A 12,992-nucleotide genomic window follows, 5' to 3' on the forward strand; every position below is an offset into this window, starting at 1 on the left:
TGAGGGGGCATTATATTGTGTATAATAGAGCATCATACTGTGTATAGGGGAGCTGTACAGGGGGGACATTCGGGACATTATTAAATGTAAAGTGGGCACTTATTGTTATAGGGGAACTCAGGTTACTGTGACTGTCAAAGGGGCACACAGGGCATTATTACTTTCTAGGGGGCAAAATATGTGCACTATTTTCTGGGGCACTTGCACCAGGCATTACTATATTATAGAGGGGTGCTTTCGAATTTAGAGGGCACAGAGAACCGCACAGCAGGTGCAGTAATAGGGACACATACGGCAGCAGCGGCTCAGTATTGGGCTATCAGGTGCAGTAATAGGGAAACATACAGCAGCAGCGGCTCAGTATTGGGGTATCAGGGGCAGTAATAGGCACACATACGGAAGCAGTGGCTCAGTATTTGGTGTATCAGCAGGATGAGGAGTTTGTGCAGGTTGGGAATAGATGGTGATGGAGCTGGAATATGAGAAGTGAAATGTGTCTTTGTTGTATTCTCTGCAGACGAGTCGTGACTGGAAGAAATCTTAATGTCAGTCTGGGCCAGATGGCAAAAGTGACGACTCAATCAGAAAGAACGTCAGCGGTAAGTCATTATCTGTAACTGTGCTGTGATCTGTTATATGTTCTTTAGGGCTGGTATCTACCACTGAGCATATGGCGGTAATATCCATGCTGGTCGTTATATAGAGATTATCTTCAGTAACAGTGCGGTCATCTGCTGAGGTTCTCCTCCCCTATTGGGGTACATCACCCAGATGTAATCAAGGTTACGTGGTTAGGGGCCCACTCAGAAGCTTCGCCCGACTGAACGAAAACCCTAGCTACGCCTCTGTACAGTGGCATTGCTTTCCTCAAGGGGAGAGTGATGTCATGCTTGGAAAGGATGAAGGATCTCTTTTATCAGGTAATCACAAACATGCAACATGTTCATACTCCAGGCCAGAAGGGTCTGGAGCTTGTGGGTTGCTCCCCTAGATATATTCTGGTCTGGAGCGAAAGTTAGTCTTTCAGAGAGACAGAGGAGAGAGCAAGTGAGGGGCCATGCAGCCACGAGAAGTGCTGCAGCTCCTGGAAAGAGAGAAAGGAAAGTAGAACTGATTGTAGAGAGCGTGAAGGAGGAAAGAAGTAAAGGCGAAGTTAAGAGCTGGAGACAGAAGCTGAGACTGGGCTTCCTCCCCACTGAGCGCAGATACCGGTAGCTGGAAGACCGAGGTTGTGCAGTATTCTACATCTCACAGCAGAAACCGGCGGGACAGCAGATTGCAAGTTACCTGCCCACCATACACCTGGAGACACAGTAACGCATAGAGCCCGGGTCATGATAGAGATCCTGTAAAAAGGCTTGAGTTACCTGTCATACAGGTATTGTCCCACCTAAAGTGAGACAGAGGTCCATGGACCGGGTTGCCCAGGTCCATGGACCGGGTTGCCGCCGCCATGACACATCCCCTTTAAGTACTGGACCCGGTACCAAGTACCCCACTGCCCTGGCGGGCGTTCCACTTTCCACAATGAAATCCTTAAACAGTTCTCATGGCAGTAATCCCTCCACTCAATGACCTCTCTGGCTTGCCAATGCACCAACGGATTATGTTTCACCAACCAGGGAAGACCCAATACAATTGGGGTGGGAAGACCATCCAGGACATAGCAAGGAATTATTTCAGAATGAACCGACCCCACCCTCAGTCTTACATTCTGTACAATTTGAGTGAGAGCTTTCTGTGCAAGTGGCGTTGAGTCAATGGCAAAGATGGGAATGGGCTTAGTTAAAGCACAGCAAAGCAGCCCGTGAGTTCTGACAAACTCAGCATCAACCAGGACAGGACAAACCAGGAACTGCAGGTTGACGATAGATGCACCGCTTTCTTATTCCACTCTAGACTACCAAGGGTTAAACACACCATCGGACTGGAGCACCTTGGGCTCACCAGAGAAAATCATTCTTGGGGCCCACTATGTAGCTACATAGAAATAAATACAAAACCACCAACGATAAATCGCGCTAATATCAGGGTATGTGGTAATATAAGGTAGTGCACGTCTTAATTATGTAGCAGGAGTTGGGGTAGCTCCCTCATAGAAAATAAAGTAGCCCCCTCATAGAATATAATGTAGCCCCCTCATAGAATATACAGTAGCTCCCTTCATAGAATATAATGTAGCCTCCCTGATAGAACGCAATGCAGCCCCCCTCATAGAAAATAATGCAGCCCCCCTCATGGAGTATAATGCAGTACCCCACAAAATATAATGTAACCCCTCATAAGGTATAATGCAGCCCCCCAATAGAATATAATGTAGCATCCTCATAGGTATAATGCAGCCCCCTCATATATTATAATGCAGCCCCACCACAGAATATAATGTAGCCCCCTCAGAGTATGATGCAACCGCCTCATAAGGTATAATGCAGCCCCCCATAGGGCATAATGCTGCCCCCCTCATAAAGTATGATGTAGCCCCCAGAATATAATGTAGTCCCCGGAGAGAATAATGCAGCCCCCACACAGAATATAATGAAGCCCTCCCGCAGAATATAATGCAGCCCCCTCATAAAGTATAATCCAGCCCCCCTCATAGGGTATAATGCAGCCCCCTCCAATATTGTTTTCCCCCTTCACCCCCATCATTGTCCTCATCACCACCTCCATCATTGCCTCCTTCCCCACCACCACCATTGTCCTTTCCACCACCACCATCATTGTCCTTTCCACTACTACCATCATTGCCTCCCCACAAAACCATCATTGCCTTCTCCCCCACCACCCCATCATTGCCCGTTCCACCACCTCCATCATTGGCCATTTCAACACCTCCATCATTGCCTCACCCCACCACCCCTATTATCCTTTCCACCACCATGGGGACTTGGTGAAGTGTGAATATTCATTTATCTTTAGCAGCTGGGACAAGTTCCTGTCTGCAGCTGCTGCTCCGCTGGCAGCGGGCGGGCCCCCTTGACTCAGGGGCTCCAAAGCTGCTGGCTGTGCTGCTATTAGTGACACGCCACTGGCTTGGACAAGGAGGGGAAAAAGACACTACCGTAAAGCCCGCACACTACGCCAAATATAATAATATATAAAATTTTTATTGGGTACACCAAAACAGCAAAAAACACATATAAAACATAAGTAAAAACAGAACAATAGCACCCCACTCATGGACCCCCTACAAGCATTACATCCATGTAATACGTGGTAAACGACATGATGACAATAAATACAAAGTAGCAAAAAATATAAATATATGATAGTCATCAAAAGCATGTAAGCTAATACAAATGCATCTGGAATGGCAAATATACAAGACCTATAGTGACCATGTAACATACAAAACACTCAGCCACGGCTAGTTTAGTGACTAATATGTGTCCTGCTCGGACCAATATAGACCCATAACAGAAAAAATGGCCATGATCTAGAATAATCCTAAAGGCAGGCCACCATAGCCCAAAGAAAACAAGCAATCAGGCCGACACAGGTAAATAACTGTAAAACACGGCCCTGTGCACATGAAATAGCGCATAGCCAAATGTATGAGCCATAGTAAAGATATCTCTAACAGGCCAACAAAGGAGGGAGATACCAACCAGGAGGGGGCCCCAGATGAAAATGGGAGTGGGGCACGACCCAACGCGTATCGCCGTAACCCGTACGGCTTCGTCAGGGGAAGATGTGTACGGATAACCGCAGGGCATATAAATACCTGCCAGCTGTTAGGCGCACCGGGCACCGGTGTGGAACGTAGGTGACCAGGAGAGGCATGGAAGCCGGAACCGGAAGTAAGCTGTATAAGACAGTCTGGAACCGCGCATGGGCACAGAGACACAGCGCAACAGCGCCTGCGTTGGAGGATGAAAGGCCAGGACGGCCTAGCTACACAGCACATAGCAGCGCTGGTCTGCACATGGGCATGGGGGTATATAGTCACAGCGCCTGCGTACAAGATTTAAAGGAATAAACCGCCAATATGTATGGTATAGAATTGCGCCGGACAAAATAAAGTCGTGGAGCAATGAGCGCATACAGGAAAAGCACACTGAGTTAGTGCCCCTGATAATTGAAGCAGAGGTGCAACAAGCACAGATAGAACGAGCACAAATAAGACAATCAGCAGAGACTAAGCCAAAGGGCCATAAAGCGCCGGTCATGAATGGGCAGGGACATAGTACAAAATGACAAGCCCATTGAGAATAATATCAAATCTGACGAATATGAATCGAGAGGACCCGTCAGACTATGTCCGGAATGGCAAAAAATGAAGAGAAGATATACAAATGTACATATTAATGTAATAAAAAATAATAAAAAATAATAATAAAAAATAAAAATAAGGAAAAAGAAAGAACATAACAAGGCGCCACAACATAAAAAACAAACATAGACATATAAAACATATAACCACTCATACCCATGCAACCCAACATGCAACATATATACCTACATAATATAAAGGAACAATGAATGAAAAATAAAAAAGAAAAAGAGAAAAATATTGAACCACAGACAAAAGGTCCATGAAGTGAAACATACAAAATACATATTATTGGTGTATGTTGAGGGAGCGTAGGCATATACCAAGCTCCAAAAAAAGCCCCATAGGACGGTCCTAAAAAATAACAAAAAGGCCATAAAGAAAAAGAAAAACACCAACATATGCACATATGTATATAAATAGCAGCAAGTCTAAAGCCAGGAGTTGGCCCGAATGCCAGGTAAAGGGGAAAGCCACCCAAGAGTTAAAGCGGACAGCAATAACTGGTCAAGGAAAAGACACAGGGAAGGCTCATATGTAACAAGCCCAAAGGGACAGAAAATGAAAATGCTATGGAGCATAAGCCTAAGGACAGGCACTGGCTTGGGGCCCCTGGAGCAGTGGGGACCCTAGGCAGCTACTGGTTCTCCGGTGGGCCAGTCTGACCCTGGTTAAACGAGTCTCCTTTTGATTAGGCATCATCAAAGGACAGGCCGCAATGAAATGTCTCTTTTCTCCACACAAAAAAACCCACCCTTTTTTTGCAAACTTCCCGGGAAATGAACGATTCAGAGGCACCCCCTAACTGCATGGGTTCCTCCACCCTCTCCCGTATGGTTTTCACCGCTACACTGCTCCCCTGGCAAAAGGGCAATACCCTGAAAAAGAGGCTCTGGAGAAGGTGGTCTTAGCCACCTATGCCGAAGGCTTCTGTCAACACGCATAGCCAACGATATAACGGCCTCCAAGGACTCGGAGGTTTCATATACCTCCAAAGCATCTTTCAACCTTTAGTGAGACCCTGAAGAAATTGGCTTCTGAGAGTCGGGTCATTCCATATCAGTTGCCCATCTCTGGAATTCGGAGCTATAGGTCTCCACTGACCGATTACTCTGCTGAAGACGCAACCTGGACACAGCCAAGGCAACTCGGTCAGGGTCATCATAGATAAGGGCTAGAGCCCAAAAAAATCTCTCCACAGACTGGAGACCAACTCAATCCTGCGGTAAAGTGTAAGCCCAGCGCCGCGCATCTCCCTGTAATAAAGAGATCACAATACTGACTCGTTGCTCTTCAGTTCTGCATGTCCACATGGATATTCCTTCTCTGAACCCTGCTTATACAGGTACTATACAGATGATCAGGTTTTAAATACATCAGATAGGGATTCTACACATTAGATAGGACTGCTCTATAAGTGTATACCTTGACGATTGGTGGAGCAGCTTAGTATACATTTTTTTGCAAAAAAACATACTGTATCAACTAAATACCCTCTTTTTTTCCATCTTTTGACTAGCACTTGCTTATTACTGTGATTTTTTTTTACAACAGAGTATTTTTGACCTCACTGTGCTCTTTTGTGTCTTCAAGTTTCTTGGTGGTGTGAACAGATTCCTACAGACTTGTTCAATGTGCAAGTAGCCCATGTGTTTCTGGTTCTATGGTTGTTCTCTTGTTTCTACAAGACTGGGGAGTCCATCACTCCTTTGTGGGTCATTTGCATGTAAGCTGTTCCATCCTGCATGTCCACATGGATATTCCTTCTCTGAACCCTGCTTATACAGGTACTATACAGATGATCAGGTTTTAAATACATCAGATATGTATTCTATACATTAGATAGGACTGCTCTATAAGGGTATACCTTGATGATTGGTGGAGCAGCTTAGTATACATTTTTTTGCAAAAAAACGTATCAACTAAATACCCTGTTTTTTTCCATCTTTTGTCTAGCACTTGCTTATTACTGTGATTTTTTTTACAACAGAGTATTTTTGACCTCACTGTGCTCTTTTGTGTCTTCAGGAGTGAGGACGATCTATAAAATAAAGTCTGCATGCCTCCTTAAACATAAATAACTTGTCTCTTCCTCCGGAAAACCTGTTTGGGAGGTCAACCTTAGGTTCAGATTGGACCGGCCTACCTGAATAGACCCCAACATCAGTGACCTGCAGTCGCTGTCACTGCTGCTGAACTTCATAACGGATGTCATTCACCTCCAGAGACAGACAGCACAGTGGCTCTGTCAACCCAGCAACCGGATCCATACCAAGGGAGAAAAGTTAAAAAAAAACACACCCAAAAAACACACACAAATAAAACCACGTGTCAGGGTTTTTTTTTTCTTTAAATATGCACGGCCGGTGATAATGTCACACACTGTGTGGGAAGACAAAGTGAAACACGAAGAGTTCTGGTTAGGTGCTTTGATAGCTTTCTGTGTTTGATTTTATGCAGTTCTGGGACCTCTGGTTCTGCTATCTTTAGTTTCTGTTTTCAGTTGGTTTCTGCAGCCTTCTCTGTGTTTCCTATTAGGATGTGACCTGTTTTTTATACCCAGTCCTTAGATCTTTTAGGGACCTTCTTCCCCTTATCTATAGGTCTTCACTGAGTTTAACCTAGGATCGTCGGTTTCCCCCTTCTATCCTAGTTCTGCGCTGCAGTTCCGTAACAATAAGTCCTGTTTAGGGAAGGACAGGGTGCACTAGCCAAGCCCTACTACAACTAAAGACACCTGGGATAGACAAACAAGAACACTTATCTTGAGCAGACTAAGAGAGGTAACACAGACATACTCCAACAGCACCAAAGAGGAAGATAGCCAACTGCTATAGCTCCAAGCCTCAACAGGGGAAAATGGAAATTTCACCAGCGATTCCCAGAAGCAGACAAGATGCCTATAAACATCCAGTCCAGGTATGTCAAATAGAGTCGGGAGGAGGTTGCTACTGGGTCCAAGAGTCAGAAGGATTAGGAAGGCGTCTGAAAAACCAACCGGAGAAATATTCTGCAGCCAAATGCAGTGCGACTGTCTGCAGCCTCTGACACACCTGTGACAATATGCCCCAATATGCTAGGCTTTCACCAGAATTGTTGCCAGTGATACAGGTATTTGCTCCCTTGCTGATTTTGTAAGTTTGCCCACTGACAAAGACATGAACAGTCTATAATTTTAAGGGTAGGTTAATTTTAACATTGAGAGATAGAATATCAAAAATAAAATCCAGAAAATCACATTGCATAAATTATATAAATTTATTTGTATTTTCAAGTGAGAAATAAGTATTTGATTCCCTACCAACCATTAAGAGTTCTGGCTCCTACAGACCAGTTAGATGCTCCTAATCAAATCGTTACCTGCATTACAGTTTTTCCAGACTGAATAAGCACAAGTTTGATAACCTGCCTTGGTATTGCAGTTCATTTATTCCCTTAATAATCATGGTCGCTCTTCTCTGCACCCGCTCTAGTTCAGCTATGTTCTTCTTATGCAAAGAAGGAAGCCCAAAATCATAGACAGTATTCTAAGTATGGCCACACTAGTGACTTGTACAGAGACAAAACTATGTTCCGAGCATGAGCATCTATGTGCAGCGCCCCAGGGTCCTGGTTGTTGCAGTAATGTCGTTCTTCCACCAGGGGGAGTGATGTTACGTCTGAAGGCAATAAAGGAGATCACTTTACCAGGTATCACAAACCACACAACAAACTTCACACTCCAGTCCACCAGGGGGAGCTATGCTCCTGTTTAGTAGGGCACTCTTCACAATTAGGTAAAACTGGTGGTCTGGATAGGAAGTTAGTCAGAAGTGAACTGGGCTTCACGCAGTGAGCTGCTATCTGAGCTCCACTCAGGTAGTGGGTCCCTGACAGGGGTGGGATAACGTCAGAGGCCTAGACAGAAGGCCACGGAGCTGCGTCTGCTTATCGATGCGGCAACATCCAAAGAAAGAGACATTGAAGGGAATTGCATTGCAGAGAGTGAGAAACGAAGTCACAGCAAAAGGAGAGGAAACCAGAAGGAGTTCTGCCCTGTAAAAGGCTGCCTCCTTCTGAGGCGCAGAAGCCGGTAGCCGGAAGACCGAGGGAGTCATCATCTTCAAGCCTGGCTCCAGAGACCGGCAGGACAGCTAATTCCATATTAATTGCCCGACACTTTACCCAGGAGGCACGGTGGCAACTATGGGGGCCAGGGCATGCTAGAGTCCCTGTAAAAAGCCTCAGGCCATCAGTCATACGGGCTTGTCCTATCCTTACCATCAGGGGGACAGAGAGAGAGACATAACATCTACAATAGTTGTGAGGACCTTACCGAGAAGCTCAGCAGGAAGAGACTACAACACTCAGGCGCTAGAGGAAGGCTACTGATTTCCACCTGGATAAGGGGACTCTGGATTTGCCTTCAGACCGGCTGGACTCTACCTGCCCTGTGATCTGGTGCTCTGGACTGTGGACGCTGAAGCCTTCAGTAAAGGTAAAGAGACTGCAACCTTGGGTCCTCGTTCTTCACTGCGCCTTTCACCATCCACCATCTACACACTGGGAAGTCCTGGGGACATACTTCACCTGTGGGAAGGTATACCATCTAGCTGCCATAACATCACCCCATCGGACCCCTCAGCAGCATCGGTCACCCTGACCGAATACCACAGGTGGCATCACGAACATTATCCCTTTAAAGAGCTTTCCCCCCAATTTACAACTGACCTCCCGAGGGCCACGGACCGGGTCAGCCACCGTGACATCCCCCTTGAGAACCGAAGGACCCGGCTCCAAGTACCCCGCTGCCCTACTGGGGGCGATCCATATGCCTCTCTTAATGCTTCCCATGATTTTATTTGCCTTGGCAAATATTCATTAATCACAATGGCTTTTTCCGTGCAATCCTGCTCATGAACATTAACTTTAATGGGAGACAGTCCTTTAGTTGCTTAGAGGTTGCGTTGCTCAGTGACCTTAAGGACTATTATACGCCTTGCTCTTGGAGTAATCTTTGTTGGTTGACCTCTCCTGGGAATGGTAATAACGGTGTTGAATTTCCTCCATTTGTACATGGTCTGATTGCAGATTACTGGGGTCCAACTTCTTTAGAGATGGTTTTGTAACTTTTCCAGCCTGTTGAGCATCAATGACATCATAGGCGATCGGCCGCTCTCACGGGGGGAGCGCGGCCAGGTGTCAGCTGATTATTACAGCTGACATCCGGCACTATGTGCCAGGAGTGGTCACGGACCGCTCCCGGCACATTAACCCCCGGAACACTGTGATCAAACATGATCGCAGCGTTCCGGCAGCATAGGGAAGCATCGCGCAGGTTGGGGGCTCCCTGCGTGCTTCCCTGAGACCCTAGGAACAACACGATGTGATCGCGTTGTTCAGAGAGTCTCCTACGTCCTCCTCCTTGCAGACCCCGGATCCAAAAGGGTGGTGGGGCTCCTTCCGGGTCCTGCAGGGAGGTGGCTTGCAAACACCTGCTTAGAGCAGGCGTCGGCAAGCCTAGAGCACTGCCAGTCAGATCGCTGATCTGACACAGTGCTTTGCACTATACACTTTACACTATACTGTGATGTACCACACTGGGACAAAGTAAAAAACTTTAAAAAAATATACGTGTATAAAAAAAAAAATCCTAAATAATGAAAAAATATATATATTGTTCCAACAAATACATTTCTTTACCTAAATAAAAAATAAAAATAAAAGTACACATATTTAGTATCGCCGAGTCCGTAACGACCCGACCTATAAAATTGTTCCACTGGTTAACCCCTTTAGTGAACACCGTAAAAAAAACAAGGCAAAAAACAACGCTTTATTATCATACCGCCAAACAAAAAGTGGAATAACACGCGATCAAAAAGACAGATATAAATAACCATGGTACCGCTGAAAACATCATCTTGTTCCGCAATAAACGAGCTGCCATACGGCATCATTAGCGAAAAATTAAAAAAGTTATAGTCCTCAGAATAAAGCGATGCAAAAATAGTTATTTTTTATATAAAATAGTTTTTATCGTATAAAAGCGCCAAAACATAAATGATATAAATGAGGTATCGCTGTAATTGTACTGACCTGAAGAATAAATCTGCTTTATCAATTTTATGAAACGTTGAACGGTATAAACGCCACCCCCAAAAGAAATTCATGAATAGCTTGTTTGTGGTCATTCTGCCTCACAAAAATCAGAATAAAAAGCAATCAAAAAATGTCACGTGCCCGAAAATGGTACCAATAAAAACGTCAACTCGTCCCGCAAAAAACAAGACCTCACGTGACTCTGTGGACCAAAATATGGAAAAATTATAGCTCTCAAAATGTGGAGACGCAAAAACTATTTTTGCAATAAAAAGCGTCTTTTAGTGTGTGACAGCTGCCAATCATAAAAATCCACAAAAAAACCTGCTATAAAAGTAAATCAAACCCCCTTCATCACCCCCTTAGTTAAAAATAATACAATTTAAAAAATATATTTATTTCCATTTTCCAATTAGGGTTAAGGTTAGTGTTGGGGCTAAAGTTAGGGTTGGGGCTAAAGTTAGGGTTAGGGTTGGGGCTAAAGTTGGGGTTGAGTTTTGGGCCAAATTTAGGGATAGGGCTACAGCTAGGGTTGGGGCTACAGTTAGGGTTAGGGTTGGGGCTAAAGATCGGGTTAGGGTTGGGGCTAAAGTTAGGGTTGGGGCTAAAGTTAGGGCTAGTGTTGGGGCTAGGGTTAGGGTTGGGGCTAAAGTTAGGGTTAGGGTTGGAGCTAAAGTTAGGGTTAGTGTTGGGGCTAAAGTTAGGGATAGGGTTGGGGCTACAGTTAGGGGAAGGGTTTAGATGACATTTAGGGTTGGGATTAGGGTTAGGGGTGTGTCAGGCTTAGGGGTGTGGTTAGGGTTATGGTTGGGATTATGGTTAGGGGTGTGTTGGAGTTAGGGGTGTGGTTAGGGTTGGGATTAGGGTTAGGGATGTGTTGGGGTTAGGGGTGTGGTTGGGATTAGGGTTAGGGGCATGTTCAGGTTAGGGGAGTGGTTAGGGTTATGGTTAGAGTTGGGATTAGGGTTATGGTTTCAGTTAGAATTGGGGGTTTCCACCGTTTAGGCACATCAGGGGCTCTCCAAACACGACATGGGGTCCGAGCTCAGTTCCAGACAATTCTGCGTTGAAAAAGTAAAACAGTGCTCCTTCCCTTCCGAGCTCTCCCGTGCGCCAAAACAGGGGTTTACCCCAACATATGGGTTATCAGAGTACTCTGGACAAATTGGACAACAACTCTTGGGGTCCAATTTCTCATGTTACCCTTGGGAAAATACAAAACTGGGGGCTAAAAATAATTTTTGTGGATAAAAAAAAGAATTTTTACTTTCACGGCTCTGCGTTATAAACTGTAGTGAAACACTTGGGGGTTCAAAGTTCTCACAACACATCTAGATAAGTTCCTTAGGGGATCTACTTTCCAAAATGGTGTCACTTGTTGGGGGTTTATACTGTTTAGGTACATCAGGGGCTCTGCAAATGCAATGTGACGCCTGCAGACCATTCCATCTATTTCTGAATTCCAAACGGCGCTCCTTTCCTTCCAAGCTCTGCCATGCACCCAAACAGTTGTTTACCCCCACATATGGTTTATCAGCGTACTCAGGACAAATTGCACAACAACTTTTGGGGTCCAATTTCTTCTGTTACCCTTGGGAAAATAAAAAAATGGTGACGAAAAGATCATTTCTGTGAAAAAATATGATTTTTTATTTAGGCTCTACATTATAAACTTCTGTGAAGCACTTGGTGGGTCAAAGTGCTCACCACACATCTAGATATGTTCCTTAGGGGGTCTACTTTCCAAAATGGTGTCACTTGTGGAGGGTTTCAATGTTTAGGCACATCAGGGGCTCTTCAAACGCGACATGGTGTCCTATCTCAATTCCAGTCAATTTTGCATTGAAAAGTCAAATGGCGCTCCTTCCCTTCCGAGCTCTGCCATGCATCCAAACAGTTTACCCCCACATATAGGGTATCTGCATACTCAGAACAAATTGTACAACAACTTTTGGGGTCCATTTTCTCCTGTTACCCTTGGTAAAATAAAACAAATTGGAGGTGAAGTAAATTTTTTGTGAAAAAAAGTTAAATGTTAATTTTTTTTAAAACATTCCAAAAATTCCTGTGAAAATGCCTGAAGGGTTAATAAACTTCTTGAATGTGGTTTTGAGCACCTTGAGGGGTGCAGTTTTTAGAATGGTGTCACACTTGGGTATTTTCTATCATATAGACCCTTCAAAGTGACTTCAAATGTGATGTAGTTCCTAAAAAAAAAATGGTGTTGTAAAAATGAGAAATTGCTGGTCAACCTTTAACCCTTATAACTCCCTAATAAAAAAATGTTGGTTCCAAAATTGTGCTGATGTAAAGTAGACATGTGGGAAATTGTTACTTATTAAGTATTTTGTATGACATATCTCTGTGATTTAAGGGCATAAAAATTCAAAGTTGGAAAATTGCTAAATTTTCAAAATTTTAGCCAAATTTCTGTTTTTTTCACAAATAAATGCAGGTAATATCAAAGAAATGTTACCACTATCACGAATTACAATATTGCACGAGAAAACAATGTCAGAATCATCAGGATCTGTTGAAGTGTTCCAGAATTATAACCTCATAAAGGGACAGTGGTCAGAATTGTAAAAATTGGCCCGGTCATTAACGTGCAAACCACCCTTGGGGGTTAAGGGGTTAA

This window comes from Ranitomeya imitator, chromosome 7 (assembly GCF_032444005.1).
Source record: "Ranitomeya imitator isolate aRanImi1 chromosome 7, aRanImi1.pri, whole genome shotgun sequence".
Lineage (NCBI taxonomy): Eukaryota > Metazoa > Chordata > Amphibia > Anura > Dendrobatidae > Ranitomeya > Ranitomeya imitator.